Source organism: Molossus molossus, unplaced genomic scaffold (assembly GCF_014108415.1).
Source record: "Molossus molossus isolate mMolMol1 unplaced genomic scaffold, mMolMol1.p scaffold_m16_p_14, whole genome shotgun sequence".
Classification (NCBI taxonomy): Eukaryota; Metazoa; Chordata; class Mammalia; order Chiroptera; family Molossidae; genus Molossus; species Molossus molossus.
In genome coordinates, this window is record NW_023425349.1 from 75,150,918 (window position 1) to 75,169,438 (window position 18,521).

At 39.1% G+C, this 18,521-nt stretch overlaps 1 non-coding gene across 1 annotated transcript; it reads right to left on the minus strand.

The window, feature by feature from the left end:
- Positions 1-16,728: 16,728 nt before the first annotated feature.
- LOC118630406 lies at positions 16,729-16,835 on the minus strand. The gene has a single exon (XR_004959628.1). It is a non-coding gene; the product is annotated as a U6 spliceosomal RNA (small nuclear RNA).
- Positions 16,836-18,521: the final 1,686 nt, after the last annotated feature.

Here is an 18,521-nt window from a genome sequence, read left to right on the forward strand (position 1 = left end):
CTCTCTCTCTCTCTCTCTCTCTCTCTCTCTCTCTCACACACACACACACACACACACACACACACACACACACTTTCCTCCCCCCTTCTCCAACTCCTTACGGCATTTTATGCAGTCAGCAATAAAAAACAAAAGTATGAAAACTATCGGGTCATTTTCATCTGAATAGATGATGGATAGCGAATTTATCTAAAGACTCAAAAAAAAAAAAAAAAAAAACCCTAAAATAAAAAATACCGGCGTAAATGGGGAGGAGGAGCGCCTGGTGAGGGTGTGGGAGCGAGCGGGCCGTTCACTGGCCAATAGTTTACAACTGTCCAGGCAACTCGCTGCACCAACTCGGCGCCGCCGGGAGAAGCGCGGGACCGCGCTTCCCCGCCACCGCCTTGCTCCCGGGACCGGGGACCACCTGGGGGCGGGCAGCGAGGGAGGAGGGGAGAATAAAAGCAACCCGAGAAGCCCCGGCCCTGAAGGAGAATGCAGGAGGGGTCCCTGCACTTGACCACGCGCGGTCAGCGGGAGAGGAACCCAGCACGCGGACCGAAAGCCAGAGCCCCCGGGGAGGGGCTGCCAGGGTTCCGGGGTGAATGCCAGGGTCCGAGACGGCCGGGCCTGGTCGGCGAGGGGTTCTGTCCCCGGCTGTTGGGCACCCCTCGGACCCACGCTCCCGTCCCGCTTCGTAGTTCTGGGCCGCACCCTCACCGAGAAGCCAGGGCCCCGCAGGTGCGCTGCGAAGTCACCGCTTTCCGGACTCGACCTCCGCCTCTTCCTCTCTCCTCCCCACGGACTTGACACCCGCTTCCAGTCTCTACTCTCCGTCTCGCCCAAACCCCGATTGCCCGCAGGCAGAAAGCGCAGAAAAATGCCTCTCCTTTTGTCCCCTTTGTGGAAAGTGTTGGATCTTTGCTTTGCTGCCTTCCCACTGACCCGTTGAAAACATCCGCGAATAATTTTATTTTCCCTTCAATTTTGTTAATGGTCGGAAGAACTCAGTTCACAGGCAGTTGATTTTTCAAGTATAGGAACGCCTTCCAGGATACTTTATTTCCCTACTGTTATTTTACACTCAACTTTCCATTTCCAACTTACTGTGATGCTGTGCACTCTTGATGTGGCTACAAAGCACCTGTTCAAAACATCCTGCGCGATTTCTCCAGAGCCGCGTGGGAGATATTTGTTTGTGTTATTAGAGTTTATGGAGCACCATTTACCCGACACTGTGTAATCGACTTCTGTATTGTCATTATTGATGCCTTACAGCAACTAAGAGAAAGCAAGAAGCAGAAACAGAACATTTATGTCTAATGAAGCATCTCTCTCTTTTTAGGTCAACTATTTATTTATAACACAAAACGTGTGTATAGGTTGTGCAGCCTCTTTAGGCGGTGGGAGAGCTCTAAAGATTTTTATACCACTCCCTCAAAGAGCTTCTGAGCCACCGGAAGGTGAAAGAACTGGGAGCTCTTCATTAGTTCCATTAAGAGCCCACTTTTACTAGATGAGAAGGTCTTGTCAGAAGGTGGGTGTGGTGATGACTTCATGAAGTTCTTTACAAACCTTCATGCCACAGGAGCCTTCCTCTTCTTTTTAAACTAATTACTTATTATAACTTTTCACAATTCTATGATTTGAAGGTAGTTCCAGACTTATGTTCATATATCTCCTACAATTAAATAAAGGGGGGGGGGGGGGGTTGGAGAGGAGGGAAGACCAGGTGGAATCAGTGAGAAATCTAAATTAATTAACTAATTAATTTATTGACTAACAGTAACACCAACTTAACAAAGTGTGCTTAGAAGAAAGCCTTAGCAATATATACCTTAATGAATAAGAAGTCTAAGAATTAACAAAATAATTGTTTCTATGTAAATAACTCTTATAAGAACATGAAAAACTGTTTTCTTTAAAAAATTTCCTCTTACATTGTTTTACTGATAATTTGCATAATGTAAAAAGGGCTACTTTATATAACAATTGTGAGTGGAGACAGAGCCAAATGTTTTTGTAATATGTTAATTTAAGTGTACTAATGAACAATAAAAGTTTGTATTGTTATTAAAGCTCTCCATTGCCTCAAGACCTACATAGGTAAGACACTAGTCTTCTCTGAACAGATTCTCCTGGTTGAAAAATACTAGGAAATATTTTAAAGACTAGCTCTTTAGCTGGCTGAATAAGTCACTCCCCAACCCAACCCCATGAACTTTTCAGCAGTTTTGAAAGCATTTGGAAAAGATATGCTTTACCAAGTTCACCCTTTCTGCTCCTCCAACCTAGAACTATAGCTATTAAGAGAGGAAATATGGAAGGAATGGGAATGCTACCTAGTGGAATAAAGGTGTTTATCTTGACACTTTGAAAAACAGACTAAAAAAATGAACAGTAAATTTGGGAATTGAGTCTTTTAACAAATGAAAAATTTTAGATGTGATCAAAACAGCTCCAGTAAGTGTATGCATTAAATGTATTAGACTTGTGAAACACAAGATTGCACCTGGGAGAAGTTAACACAGTTAGAGATTATTAAGACACATCATCTCACTCAGCATTAATGAGGAGAACTTGAGACTAGTGTGGAACACAGTTGCACTGAATTAGCAAAAATTATATACCTATATGTAAAGTTGAAATTTTTCTAGGAGGAAAGGATACATCAAGCCAAAAGAAATACTGCAGATAGGTTTTTAAAAGCAATACCATCCTGCAAAAGTATTAATCTTATCAAAATTTTCTAGCCCATTCCACAATACACTCTGAAAAGGGGGGTTTAATACCTGAAGAAGGTAATATGTTCTATTTTCCATTTTTATTAATATAATTATAGCCCTAATTTATTTCAGGCCCTGCTGTATGTAGCAGGGAAGAATAGTCAATAAAAGCAGCCCTGGACAGTTTGGCACAGCGGTTAGAGCATCAGCCTGCAGATCGGTTTGGTTCCCGCTAAGGGCAGGTACCTTGGTTGTAGTTTGTCCCAGGCCCTGGTTGGGGTCGTTTGGGTAGCAGCCACTCCATGTGTCTCTCTCACATTGATGTGTCTCTCTGTCTCTTCTTCCCTCTCTCCCTCCTGCTCTATCTGAAGATACATGCAAAAATGTCCTTGGGGTGAGGATATTAAAAAAAAAAAAAAAAAAAAAAAGCAACCCAAGATGTACAACTGGTGGCACAGTGGTTGGACATCAACCCATGCACCACCAAGAGGTCGCTGGTTGTATTCCAGGTCAGGACACATGCTCAGGTTGTGGGCCTAATCCCCAGTGGGGGGCATGCAGGAGTCCACCAATCGATGTTCTCTGTCATCGGTGTTTCTATCTCTCCTTTTCACTTCTTCTCTCTCTAAAAAATCAATAAAAAGGAAAAAAAATTAAAAATAAGAATAAAAAAGCAAACCAAGTTGGCAAAAAAATATAAGCTAGGTAGTAAATAAACCATTTGCCCATCTGTAAATCTCCCACTAGTAAGTAAATGTTGAGAATCATGCTAAGACTTCAGTGATCAATGGAACACAGTGGTTAAGTCCAAGTGACCATGGCTCTCTCCTTTTAAGAACAAGTCTTGTTAAAAGTAAGAACAAGACCATTGTGTAAGAATACAATGGATTCTTTTTTGACTGCCTTTTAAGAGCAAGATCAATATTTGGTCTTTGGAAAAGCATTGTTTTCTTGCTGTAATGATTTCTTTGCCCATGTTAGATAGCAAGGTTTCTGCAGTCATATAAAAATTAGTTCCAATGCTTATCAGCTTGATGACTTGGACAATTTTCTTTACTGTTCTAGATTACACTTCCCTCTTTTGCTTGCTTTCTTTTCTTTTCTTTCTTTCTTTCTTTCTTTCTTTCTTTCTTTCTTTCTTTCTTTCTTTCTTTCTTTCTTTCTTCTTTTTTCTTTTTTGTTGTTGTTGTTAATTTTCACCCGAGGATATCTTTCCCATTGCTTTTTAGAGAGAATTGAATGGAGGGAGGGAGGGAGGGAGGGAGAGACAGAGAGAGAGAGAAAGAGAGAGAGAGAGAGATGTGAGAGAGACACAGTAATTGGTTGCCTCCCACATGTGTCCCGACTGGTCTGGGGATTAAGTCTGCAACCCAGGTACATGCTCTTGACAGGGAATTGAACCAGAATTGAACCCATGACCTTTCAATCTTCAGGGCCCATGGTCTAACCACTGAGAGAACTGGCCAAGGCTGCACTTCCCTCTTTTATAAAATTAAAAGAATACTGACCAGCTCTGTCTGGGTAACTCAGTTGGTTAGAATGTCATTCCTATAAACCAAGGTTTCAGGTTCAATCCCCAGTTAGGGCACATATAAGAATCAACCAATGAATGCATAAATAAGTAGGAAGCAAATCTCTCTCTCTCTCTCTCTCTCTCTCTCTCTCTCTCTCTCTCAAATAAATAAAAGTAAAACACAAACAAGGACCAACTTCTACTGTTGTGATGAGTTAATGATACAAAGTATGAAATCACACTGCTTGGCCAAATGTTAGCCCTATTGAGACAGACATTGTAACTGGCGTCATTCAAAATGAGTTCTCAACCACCTCCCTCCTTGTCTTACTCTAATTCAATGTTTAGAAGTTTAATATCTGATTTCCCAGATTTCATTGCAGCTGGTAGTGGCTGTTTAACATATTTCTGGCCAATTAAATGTAAATACGTGTTAGCTAGAGGAGTCTTCTGGAAAAAAATTTTGCTTTCTTGATGAAAGAAGAACAGACACAGTTGCAACCAGCGTTTGCCCTTTGCCCTACTCCCTTCTTCCTACCTGGATATTGTGAGATGTCTGTAAGCGGAGCAACCATCTTTCAATTATGCAGCAATGAAGTCAAAGACCAATCTCTGAAAGATGAAGGAGAAGAAGGAGAGGAAGAACCTGATGCCATTTTTGAGCTGCTCAATTAGTCCTGGACTGCCTACCTTTGAACTCCATGTCTATTATGCAAAAACCAACGTTTCTCTATTTAAGCTATATTTAGCTGAATATTCTGTAACTTGAAGCTTTCCTCATTGACTTGTCTGCTATTGTTGTAGTTTCCTGCTCATAATGACATCAGCCTTGATTATTCATATGACCCTGGATGTCAGCCATTTTTATGAATTCCAGGTAAAAGATTTCTCTGAAACTCCATCCATAACTAGGTCACTAGTACTGGTGTGTGGTGTGTGTGTGTGTGTGTGTGTGTGTGTGGCGGGGCGGGGGGGGGGGTGTTATTTGCTCAAATCATTGAACCAGGAATGGGTTTGTAAGGACTATTTATTTGAGGAAGTCCCACAATTGACAATTCTTTCTGAGGAATGTCAATAACTGTCTTAAATAGGTTGAACCTAAAGTTTATCTAGTCCAAATATCTCTCCTTTTTCTTTTATAATAAAATTGCTCTTCGCTTTTGTTTCCACAAACATGTAGGCATAGTCACCTTGGAATGGATTCATATTGAAATATTCAGAATATTCACCTTGGAAGGCTATAAACACTCATTTAACCGATGACCCTAGTTTTCTGCCACAGGCAAAACATTTTTAGATGCCCTTTGTAGGAATTATGTTCAAAATCTGAATCACAATTTTAGGGAATGCCACAATGTAATGAAGATGTTCTCTGAAGACTGGGTTTGATTTTGGAAAATATCCAAAAAAATGTTCAGAGTCAAATCTAGTAAATGAAATAAGCAATCATTTACAAACTGGGTAATGCATATTTTTGTTATTGTTATTGTTTAAAAAAAAACAATTAGATGAATACACAAAATAATCAGACCCAAACAGGTCTAAAAATGTCTTGTAGATATGATAGCATTGTTCAAATAAACCAGGGGTAAGGAACCTTTTTTCTGCCAAGGGCCATTTGGATATTTATAACATCATTCCAGGGCCATATAAAATTATCAACTTAAAAATTAGGCAGCTATATTTGGTCAGGCTAATTTGGTGAGGTATGTGATATAAGCTGGTATTGATTTTGAGGGCCTTATATGGCCCTCTGGCTGGACATTCCCCACCCCTGACAGATGTCTTTCCTGGGTGACTGTGTATACACACTTGGTCATATGTATTAATTAAACTCATCAGACTTGTAGCTATGTTCAGTTGCAATTTTTTTTTTTAATAAAGCAGATGTTTTCTTTTCACCTTTCACCTTCTATTCTGCCATAAATTTCTTATTCTGAAACAGGCTCAGTGTTCAATTGATCAAAGCAATTTTTATCGTACTATAATTTTCCTTGATTTTTAAAAAATGTACAAGTAGCATGGCAAAATAATGTCACTGATAAGACTAAGATTTTGAATCAATTTCATTTGAGATCCATCCTTACTACCTACTAGTTGTGTGATTTGAGTAATTATTTAATCATCTAAGCCTACTTTTAATCTGTAAACTGCCGATAAAAATAGTACCTATCTTAGAGAGTTGTTGTAAATATTAAATAAGATAGTAAATATGTGCTTTTTAAAAAATGTAATGCTTGGCATATAGTAAGTGAGCAACAAGCACCACTTAGGATAATATCATGTTAGGCAAATAGTAAAGTATCTGAAATACTTAAAATGTAAACAATCTCTGGGCCTCTATAGGATTTGCTACCAAGAACTACAACTCTACAAGTCTACTTTTTAACAGTTTTGAAGGCATCCTGGAAAATACACATTTTACTGAGTTTACTTTTCTCTGACCTCCCTTTCTGCTTCTCCAACTTAGAATCACATCTACTAGGAAAGTAAAATGGAAGGAATGAGGGTGGTAATGGAATGAAGGTGTTTTTCTTGACACTTAAAAAGTAGACAAAAGAAATGAACAATAAGTTTATTATGAGTTAATTATGAATTCATCATGGATAATTAACATAAATTATTCTGTAGATTTATTATTTTGTTTGATGCAATGGAAATAAATTTAATACAGTGGAAATAAACCAGTCCTGGTTCCAATGTATGATTATAGATGTATCTTTGATCCTACTTAAGTCTCATATTACTTAGTAATGTAGCTAATGCCTGTGTTCTCAGGAAAATGTTCTAAAAAAAATAGGTAAGAATTTGGTAATCACTTCTTTCCCTCTTGTTAATAATAGAAAAGTGGGTGTATTTTCTAAGAACAAAGAAGTCACAATTAACTTGGAGTTTATAAAAGATTTCCAGAGATATTTCATTATTTGAAGAATTAAGATGAAAGTAGAAAGTAGATGACTGTTGATTTAGATCAGGTGTGTTTATGACATATTAGGTAGGGCTGATTAAATCAAAATTGGTGTTTGAGTGCAAGTTAATCAACTCCTCTGAACCGGTTCCTTCAACTAATAAATGAGAAAGTGAAATGTGAATGTACTTTATTCATATTTATTTAATAATTGGTTATCCAATTATTTGTTTCTTGTTAATTTTAACAAAATTTAAAATAAAATGTTCTCATTTGACTCAATAAGACCTTCTCCTCACTGCCCTACTTGTATTTGGCATGAAGGAGGATGGAATGTAGAAGGGGTAGAAAGAGACAAGGGGAGAGATGAAATAAAATCTATCAATAGTTTTTGATTGACTACAGTTTATGATGTGTTTAGGGTACCATCGCAAAACAGAAATTGTATTTTTTTTTAAAAGAGAAAATCAAAATCCTCTAAAAAGTACTTAAATTTTCAACATTTCTTACTTTACTAGAAGAGAAATATATCATGAATAATAGGTATTATACAATGCAGGAAATAGCTTATTTTGAAATAAAATTGCAATGTTTTTGTTTTGTTTTTACATAGAGAAGCTTCCACTGCTCCACTGTAGATGACTGGATCTCCAAATGTGATCTGTAGACAGCAGCAGCAGCACCCGGGAAATTGTTAGAAATGTAAATTACTAGGCCTTATCCCAGACCTACTGAATCAGAACCTCAAGTGGACCTAGTTATTTATGTTTTAACAAGCTTTGCAGGAGATTCTGATGCATGCTAACATTTGAAAACCACTGGTGTCAGCTTGAGCAAAGGAATATGTCCTTTATCATGTAACTTTGCAGTTTCTGCTATCGAGAGAAGGGGTCTCTATGTACACCCTTGGAATCTGGGCTGGATTTGTGAAGTGCTTTGACCAACAGAATGTGGCAACAGTGACTGTGTACAAATTCTGGACCTTGGTCTCAAGAATTCTTATCCTTTTTCTCACCTTTTGTATTCTGGCGCTGACACATGAATAGTCCCAGAGTAGCCTATTAAAACACAAGAGGTACATAAAGGATAGTCCAGGTGTCCCAGCTGAGCACATCCAAACCAGCCCATAGCCAGGCATCTCCTGCACCCAAGAGAGAACTCAGCCATGGTCAGGAGAGCTGCTTATGGGACCCATAGCTGACACATGAGTAAGGCCAGCCACGAGTAGGACCACTCAGCCAACCCATGAACCCATGAGCAATAATAATGCTTATTGTTTTAAGCCACTGAGTTTTGGGGTGGTTTATTATGCAGCAGTAAGTGAATTGATACACCTTCCTCAATGTGTAGAATACATACTACACCAGGTGATAACATTTACTTTATAAAGATATCTTTAAGGACTGCCAAACAATTTAAATACACTACTGCTAATTCTTACAAGCACCCTGCAAAATAGGGGTTATTAATCTCATTTTACAGATGAAGAGAAAAAAAGAAAATGAACGTAAATTAGGTTGGCTAATTCACTCAATGTCACACAGTAAGTGGTAGAATTGGTATTGGAACCCATGTCTTTTAGCTCCAAGGACTCTATCTTTCTACTCTGTCACACTGCAGGAACTTTAAGAGATATAAATACTTTCCAGCCCAAATCTCTTGTTTTTCAGGTAAAGAAACCAAAGAAGTGCAATAACTTGGCAAAAGTGATTCACAACATAAAATTTCATTCTTTACAATGTCATATACTCACCTCTGATTGCAAACCATGAGACCCTGAGCAACAACCTCAGAGTTGCTGAGGAATCTTCTGTTTTAAATGATCATGGCAAGACATTTTGCTGCAGGTGGGCCATGAATTTCCCAAGAAAGGTTGAGTCAAACTGGTCATGGGGCCAGGATTCAAATCCTGATCTATGGTCTGATTCCCAGTGCGGTCAGCTTTAAACTACACCAGTGATTTTCAAGAGTAGAAAGATTCCCTCTGGTGGTGCAGTGTGGCGAGGGGGTAGTAGGTCACAGAATCACCCTAAGGGTTTTTTCAGATTTATTCAAGGTCTGACAAACCCTCTCCCCAAATGCGAACCCTTGCTATAATAAACTACGGTTATTGATGAATTTATGTTCTCTTTGGCCCCCAGGTGTATAGGGGTTAACAACAACAACTTGAGATGTACTATTGAACTTTATCATGCTGTTTCAATTACTTTATCTGGTTAAATGTGCTCTCATACAATAAAATCTAATGAATAAAGGTTTCAGGGAGAATGAGATTTAGAAGTATTATGCTTTGAACACAGTAAGTATGTAATGATGAGCTTGAGTCCTGCTCATTTAGCTTTATACCATTCCCTAATGGGGCATTTAAATCCAACCTCACATTTAGACGACACCTATCTCATGATAGGAACAATATATGGATCTCTATGCTTGAAATATTTGGCTTAGCATTGATTCAGTGTAAAGGTTTTTCTACTTTGGCCATGATTTTTTTTAGTAAGGCATCGCCTGCTTTGTTCTCCATTTACTTTGCTGATGGGCATTAGCAGATCCTCATACAATTAACTGACTGGTATGCCCATGCTCAGAGCTTACTTCATCATCTACCCCAGGGCTTTCAACTTCCTTGATATTAAACAACCACCTACCTGCCTGGGTATCTACTTCTTGTTTGTTGGTCTTTTGCTATAGGATTGACTTGCCGACTGTGCTGTGTGCTGTCTGCTCCACTCCCCAACGAGAAAATGATGGGGCACTTCCCTCGGAATGCCTACCTTTTGGATAAAAGCTTCTTGCCTTGTTTCTATGTTCCCACACCCTGTCTTTTTTGTGCACTACAGGATCCCTCGTTGCAGCTGTCTCACCTGCCACCCAGGTGTTAGAATGAACATCGTGGGCATGAAAGTGACTGAAACATGAGTCACTTGCCTGGTCCTGGAAAGGCAGTGCAGTGTAGGTATCCAGAGAACAGTGCCTTCTCCTTTCAAAAGATTCTAGTTTCCATGAGGCAAAGTTACTCAGAAGGAGCAGCGAGATGCCGAAGGGAGCAAGTTGCCCAAGAAGGGCGGCGAAGTGTGGTCCGGGGAGGAACGTTATGTCATATTTTCACCTTTTATGTACTGTATTTGTTGTCTGTTGCTGGTGTAACAAGTTACCACCAATTTACTGGCTTAAAACAACACAATAGACCAACGCAAACCTTTGTAGGTCACAAATTTGAAGTGGTTCTCACTGGGCTAAAATCAGTGTCCTCAGGGCTGCATTTCTTCTGGAGACACTGGGGAAGAATCTCATTCTGTCTTTTGCAGCTTCTAGAGGCTGCCCATATTCCTTGGCTGGTGACCCCTTTCCATCCACAAAGCCATGAATGGTGGGGAGCTTTTTCAGTTGCAACACTCTGACACTGACTCTTCTGTCTTCCTCTTTCACTTCTAAGGACTGTTGTGATTACACTGAGCCCGCCTGGATAATCCAGGCTACTCTCCCCACCTCAGTGGTCATCAGATGAGCAACCTTAATTCCCTGTTGCCATATAATACACTTGTAAATTATGGGGTTTAGAACATGGACACCTTGGGGTGGGGCATTATGCTGCCTACCACATTTATATAGTGAGAAAACAAGTTTCTCATAGTTAACAAGTATCTGTAACAACATCTATTCCCTAGTACTCACAAAGATAAAAAAAAAAAAATAATGTCAGGCTCTTTGACTTTGGGAAATTATATAATGTACTGAAAATTCTAAGGAGATGGAGAAGGAAATTGCTCTGCCGTGTCTGGTATAAATGTATCTTTTAAAAAGCATACATGGTTCTGAAGTTCATGTTCTGTATTGCTTTTAATCGGAAAGCATCACACCTATGTATATTGGAAAAGCATTTGTAAAAACCAGCTTCCCGCCCTGGCTGGTTTGGCTCAGCGGTTAGAGCGTTGGCCTGCGGTCCCGAGAGACCCGGGTTCGGTTCCCGCTAAAGGCATGTACCTCGGTTGCAGTTTGTCCCCAGCCCTGGTTGGTCGTGCGGGTGGCAGCCACTCGATGTGTCCCTTTCACATCGATGTTTCTCTCTCTCTTCCTCTCTCCCCCTTCCACTCTACCTGAACAAAAAATAGAAAAATGTCCTCCGGTGAGGATAAAAAAAAACCAAAAACAAACCAGCTTCCCACCAAAAGAAATGGGGATCAATTCAACTAAAATGGATACAGGTATAAGCAGAAGGAACAGAACAGACAGTTTTATAAAAGTAGAAGTTTTGCCCTGACCTGTTTGGCTCAGCAGTTAAAGCATTGGCCCACAGACCAAAGAGTCACGGGTTCGATTCCGCTCAAGGGCATGGACCTCGGTGGCAATTCTGGCCCTGATCAGGGTTGTCTGGGAGGCAACCAATGTCTCTCTCTCTCTCTCCCTCACACGCTATCTGAAAAAATATCCTCGAGCCCAGCCAGTGTGGCTCAGTGATTGAGCGTCGATCGATCTTTGTCGCAGGTTTGATTCCCGGTCCGGGCACAGGCCCAGGTTGTGAGCCAAATCCCTAGTGGGAGGCATGCAGGAGGCGGCCAGTTGATGTTCTCTCTCATTGATGTGTCTATCTTTCCCTTTCCCTTCCTCTCTCTCAAGGCAATAAAGGAAAAAAAAATTCTCGAGTGAGGATTAAAAAAAAGTAGAAGCAGTTTTTTGTTTTGTTATTATAATGTAATAATTCCAGTTTTAAATCATCATTTTCTCTGGCCCCAACCCTGGGTCCCATCTATGCTGTTGATTTAAGAGCCAAGTCAGTAATTTAGGTACTAGGACTTATTCTGCATGTTAAATTCTGTTTATGGAATCAAAGGATTTTTTAAATAGAAGTACTTATGTGGAATTTGGAGATGAGATTTATCCAAGTGCAGAAAAAGTCTTAAGTCTGAGAAATAATTAAAATATTTTTTAACTTATCTTTATTGTTGAATGTATTACAGATGTCCCTCTTCCCCCCCCCCCGACCCCTTCTTCCCCAACCCCACCCCCCTTCTGCTTTCCCTACACTATTGTCTATGTCTATTGCTTATGCATATATGCATATAAGTTCTTTGGTTTCTCTCTTCCCGCCCCACCTCCCTCCTTCTCTTTGAGGTTCATCAGTCTAACAACCAATTTGTACTTCCTACTCTATACTTCATCTTTTTCACCCAACTCCCTCCCATCTGGCAACCAACGAACAATTCTCTGTAATCTATAAGTGTGTTTCTGTTTTGCTTGCTCGTTTTGTTTGTAGATTCAATTGTTGATAGATATGTACTTATTGTTCATGTTTTTTTTATCTTCTTCTTCAAGAAGACCCGCCAACATTTCATATAATACTGGTTTGGTGGTGATGAACTCTTTTAGTTTTTTCTTGTCTGGGAAAATCTTGATATGTCCATCGATTCTAAATGATAGCTTTGCAGGATAGAGTAATCTTGGTTGTAGGTTGTTGCTTTTCATCATCTTGAATATCTCTTGCCACTTCTTTCTGGCCTGCAAAGTTTCTTTTGAGAAATCAGCTGACAGTATTATTGGAGCTCCTTTGTAGGTAACAAACTGCTTTTCTCTTGCTGCTTTTAAGATTCTCTCTTTGTATTTAACCTTTGGCATTTTGATTACGCTGTGTCTTGGTGTGGACCTCTTTGAGTTCATCTTGTTTGGGACTTTCTGTGCTTCCTGGACTTGTATGTCTGTTTCCTTCACCAAGTTAGGGAAGTTTTCTGTCGTTGTTTCAAATAGGTTTTCAATTTCTTGCTCTCTCTCTTCTCCTTCTGGCACTCCCATGATGTGAATATTGGCATGCTTGAAGTTGTCCTAGAGGCTGCTTACACTATCCTCATTTTTTTGTTTTCTTTTTTCTTTTTTGCTATTCTAATTGGGTGTTTTTTTGCTTCCCTATATTCCAAATTGATGGTTTGCTTCTTGACTTTACCTACTCTACTATTGATTCCCTGTAAATTATTTATTATTTCAGTGAGTGCCTCCTTCATTTCTGACTGGTCCTTTTTTATGTTGTTGATGTTCTAAGTTCCTTGGAGGTCTCCTTAAGTTCATTGAAGATCTCATCAAGTTCCTTGAGTAACCTTATCACCAGTGTTTTGAACTCTGCATCTGATTGATTGCTTATCTCCATTTTGTTAAATTCTGTTCCTGGAGTTTTGTTCTATTCTTTCATTTGAGACATGTTTCTTTGTCTCCTCATTTTGGCTGTCTCCCTGTGATTGTTTCTATGTATTAGGTAAAGTTGTTAGGTCTCCTAGGCTTTGTAAGGTGGCCTATAGGATACAGTGGCACAGCCTCTCTGATCACCCCATCTGGGCCCTCGAGGTGCACCCCTAGTGTGGACTGTACACCCTTCTATTGTAATTGAATCTTGATTGATATTGGCATATCAATGGGAGGGATTTACTCAGGCTGATCAGCTGCAAGGACTGGCTGCGCCCACTGACTACTGGCCTCTGACTACCTTGGAGGATCAGCTGTGTGAGGGTCCACCACACAGAGCAAGGCTTACTTCATCAGGGATTTGGTAACCACTGAGTTTGCTCATTGAGTGTGTCACTTGTGGAGGTGATTGGGTGGTGGTGTTTCAATGTGGACTGAAGTTGTCCACTGGGTGTGCTGGCTCTGGGGCAAGGTCAGCCACTGCCCGTGTTCTATCTGGGGGCCACTGGCATAAGCTACAATGTGATCTGCTGATCACATTGCTTCTTGTGCTGGTCTTGGAGGTGTCCAGGAAATGCCAAGTTGTGAACCAAGGCTGGCTGCTTCTAGTGCCAGGCTTGGGGCCACTTAACAAAAGGTATGGTGCTCGCTGAGACGAGATGCTGTTTGTTTGAGAGATTTTAGGAAACTCTGAAGCAGGATCCAAGACTGGCCAATCCTATGGTAAAGCCTTTGGAAACAGCTTGGGTGGGACCAAAAGTTGGGTGGGGCGGGGCCTCAGGGGATCATCAGGGCGGGGCCAACAGTGTGAGCCAGGTTGCTGGAGTCCCAGATATGGTGGCTGTCTGCCGCCCCAGGGAAGGGTTCAACAAAGGAACAATGGCCTCTGCCAGCACATCTGCCCAGGAGAAATCTGCCCCTTCAACCCTCGTCCCGAGGCCAACAGCTCATTTTTTCCCTGTATGTCTCTGGCACCCCTCAAGCTGCCTCCCCTCTGAGCTTAGAGGGAGCACGTCCAAGTGAGTCCATGCGTGGGCCCTTTAAGAGGAGCTGCTTCAGGCCCCAGAAGCCTCCGCCTCTCTCAGACTCAGTTCCTGCTGGTTTTTCCAGCCAGAAGCTATGGGGACTTCTCTTCCTGGCACTGGAACCCTGAGTTGGGTGCCTGGTGGGGGACAGGAACCCCTCACTCCTCAGGGAGGACCTTCCCAGCCCAGGTGTCCTTCTGATTTTTATCTGCCACCTGTGGGTGTGGGACCTGATTGTCTGCGCCTCTGGCCTCTCCTACCAGTCTTGATGTGGCTGCTTCTTAATTTTGTTGCTGTAGGATTTCAGGTGGTTCTGAATGACTGTATTGTAGTTTAGTTGTAATTTTGATGTGGTTGTGGGAGGAGGTGAATCCATGTTTATCTATGCTGTCATCCTGACCAAAAGCTATTTAAAATTTTTTTTTTTGCCATTTTTATTTTGTACACTGTCTTGTTATTAAAGAAAGATGATCTTATGAATGACATCACAGTGAGACCCTTATCTGAAATTGTGCTCTAAATTGTTTTGATTATAATGTTTCTTAAAAATATATTCTTAAGTCATATCATACAGTATTTGTCATTTTGTGACTGGTTTCACTTGGCATAATTTCTTCAAGGATCACGACCTTGCATATAATAAGAATTCCTTCATTTTTAAAGTTCACAGTATTTCATTGTATGTACAAACTGCATTTTACTTATCCATTCATTGGTTGACAGACATTTGGGTTGCTTCCACCTCTTGCTGTTGCGAATAATGTTACAATGCACTTGTGTGTGCAAATATCCCTTTGAGACCCTGCTTTCAAATCTTTTGAATATATACCCAAAAGCGGGATTGCTGGATCACATAGTAGTTCTAGTTTTAATATCCTGAAGAACTGCCATACTGTTTTACTTAGTGGTTGCACCATTTTATAATCCCACTAACAGTGTGCAGGGATTCCAACTTCTACACATCCCCACCAACACCTGTAGTTTTCTGTTTTCCCTAATTAATAGGTGTGAGATGATATTGTGGTTTTGATTTGTACTTCTCTGAAGATTATTGATGTTGAGCATCTTTTCATATGGTTGTTGGGCATTTGTATATGATCTTTGGAGAAATGTATACTCAAATAATTGGGTTATTTGATTTCTGGTACTGAGTTGTAGAAGTTCTTCATATTGTGGATATAACCTTTTTTTCCACATATAGTTTGCAAATATTTTCTTCCATTGTGTTCGTTGCCTTTTCACCCTATTGATTGTGTTATTTGATGAAAAAATTAAGTTTGATGCAGTGATTGTTTTTAAATGTGTTTTGTAAATTCTTTATGTAATAACTTGTCTTTGGAACTTTATATGTATCTTGGTGGAAACTTTAATTTTAACATCCTGTAATATTTATTTGGCTTGTTCCTTATTGATCGACATTTATGTTTTTCCAATATTTTGCTATTACTAACAATTCTGTATTTCTTTTTACATGTCATTTTTCATTTGTGCAAACACATCTGTAGCAAAAATGCCTAGAAGTAGAATTGCTGAATAAATGATCTATATTTTTAAAATTTTGATATACTGTATCAATCTGTACTTCTATCAGAATTTACGAAAGTACTTTTTTTCTGACCCACAGGACAATATAATACAACATATAATCAAACTTCTTCATTTGTCAAACTGATAAATAGAATAATTGTATTTTACCGTCATTTTAATTTGCATTTCTTTTACAGTAAGACAAAGTAAAATCATTCAATAATTTAAGGGACTTTTATTTTTCTGTGAAGTATCTCTGTCTTTTGCTCACTTCTTTGATGATCTGTTGATGACGGCCATTCTGATAGGTGTGAGGTGATACCTTATTGTTGGTTTAATTTGCATCTCTCTGATGATTCGTGATGTTGAACATTTCTTCATATGTCTCTTAACCATTTGTATGTCCTGTTTTGAGAGGTGTCTATTCAGTTCCTCTGCCCATTTTTTAATTGTGTTCTTTGTCTTCCTTTTGTTGAGTTGTATGAGCACTCTATATGTATTGGAAATTAACCCCTTATCTGATACATCATTGGCAATTATGCTCTCCCATACAGTGGGTTGCCTTTCCATTTTGATGATTGTTTCTTTTACTGTGAATAAGCTTTTGAGTTCGATGTAGTCCCATGTGTTCATTTTCTCCTTTGTTTCTGTTGCCTTAGGTGATGTATCAGTGAAAGTTCTGCTGCATATGATGTCTAAAATTTTGTTGCCTACATTTTCTTCTATGATTTTTATGGATTCATGACTCACATTTAAATCTTTTATCCATTTTGAGTTTATTGTTATGTATGGTGTAAATTGATGGTCTAGTTTCATTTTTTTTTTTTGCATGTAGCTGTCCAATTTTCCCATCACCATTTATTAAAGAGGCTGTCTTTAAAAAATATGGAAAGCTTCACAAATTTGCGTGTCTTCCTTGCGCAGGGGCTATGCTAATCTTCTCTGTTTCATTCCAATTTTAGTATATGTGCTGCCGAAGTGAGCACCATTTTGAGAAATTTTAAAAGAAAATTAAATGATAGGACTTAAAAATTCAGTAAATAAATATGTTAAAAAAATCAAATGATTGTTTGTTATGTGAATGCTAAATATTTTTTCTGAATTTACTTAGTTTATTTCACTTTTTGTTTTTCAGAAAAATTTGAGTTTATATAGTTAATTAAAATTTTCATATGTATGTCTTTTTTTTTACCCTTCACCCGAGGATATTTTTCCATTTATCTTCATACAGAGTGGGAGTGAGTGAGAGAGGGAGAGAGATAGGGAGAGAAAGAGAAACATTGATGTGACAGGGATACAATAACGGGTCACCTCCTGCACAACCCTGACCTGGGCCGGAGACGACGCAAATCAAATCCACAACTTGTTGGTCCACCAGCTGATGTTCTAACTGCTGAGCCAGACCAGCCAGGGCATGTATATATGTCTGTTGAAACGTCATACTATGTTGTATAACACTGCAATGAACATAGGGGTACATATATTCTTTTGAATTAGTGTTTCAGGTTTCTTCTAATATATTCCCAGAAGTGGAAATGCTGAGTAATAAGGCAGTTCCATTTTTAATTTTTTGAGATAACTTCATACTACTTTCCACAGTGGCTGTGCCAATCTGCATTCCCACCAACAGTGCACAAGGGTTCCCTTTTCTCCACGTTCTTACAACACTTGTTTGTTGACTTATTGATAATAACCATTCTGACAGGTGTGAGGTGATAGCTCACTGTGGTTTTAATTTGCATTTCTCTAATGATTAATGACATCGAGATCTTTTCATATATCTACTGGCAATCTATACGTCCTCATTAGAGAAGTGTCTATTCAAATCCTTTGCCTATTTTATAATTGGATTGTTGTTTTAGTGTTAAGTTGTATATGTTCTTTATAAATTTTGGATATTATCAAAAGTATCAGAAGTATCACGGGCAAATATGTTCTCCCAATTAGTGGGTTGTCCTTTCATTTTTTAAATGGTTTCCTTTGCTGTACAAAAACTTTTTAGTTTGATGTAGTCCATTTGTTATTTTTTTCCTTTATTTCCTTTGCCTGAGGAGGTATATCAGAAAAAATATGCTACGAGAAATGTCTGAGATTTTACTGCCTATTTTCTTCTGGGATTTTTAGAGTTTCAAGTCTAACATTTTAAGTTTTTAATCCATTTTGAGTTTATTCTTGTGTATGGTGTAAAAAAGGTAGTCTAGTTTATTTATTTTTTGCCTGTATCTGTCCAATTTCCCAACACCATTTTTTAAATAGACCATCCCATGTTATGTTGTGTTGAACCTATAGATTGCTTTGGATAGTATGGACATTCTAACAATGTTAGTTCTTCCTATCCATGGGCACTGTATGTGCTTCCTTTTATTTGTGTCTTCTTCAATTTCTTTCTTCAGTGTCTTATAATTTTTCGAGTACAGATTTTTTACCTCCTTGGTTAAATGTATTTCTAGGTATATTTTTTGCATCTGTTGTAAATGAGATTATTTTCTTAGTTTCCATTTCTGATAGTTCATTATTGGTGTATAAAAATGTAACTGATTTCTGGATATTTATTTTGTATTCTGCTACTTTACTGAATATATTTATTAGTTCCAGTAGCTTTGGGGTGGAATCTTTAGGGTTCTCTACATACAGTATGATGTCATCTGCAAGTAATGACACTTTTATTTCTC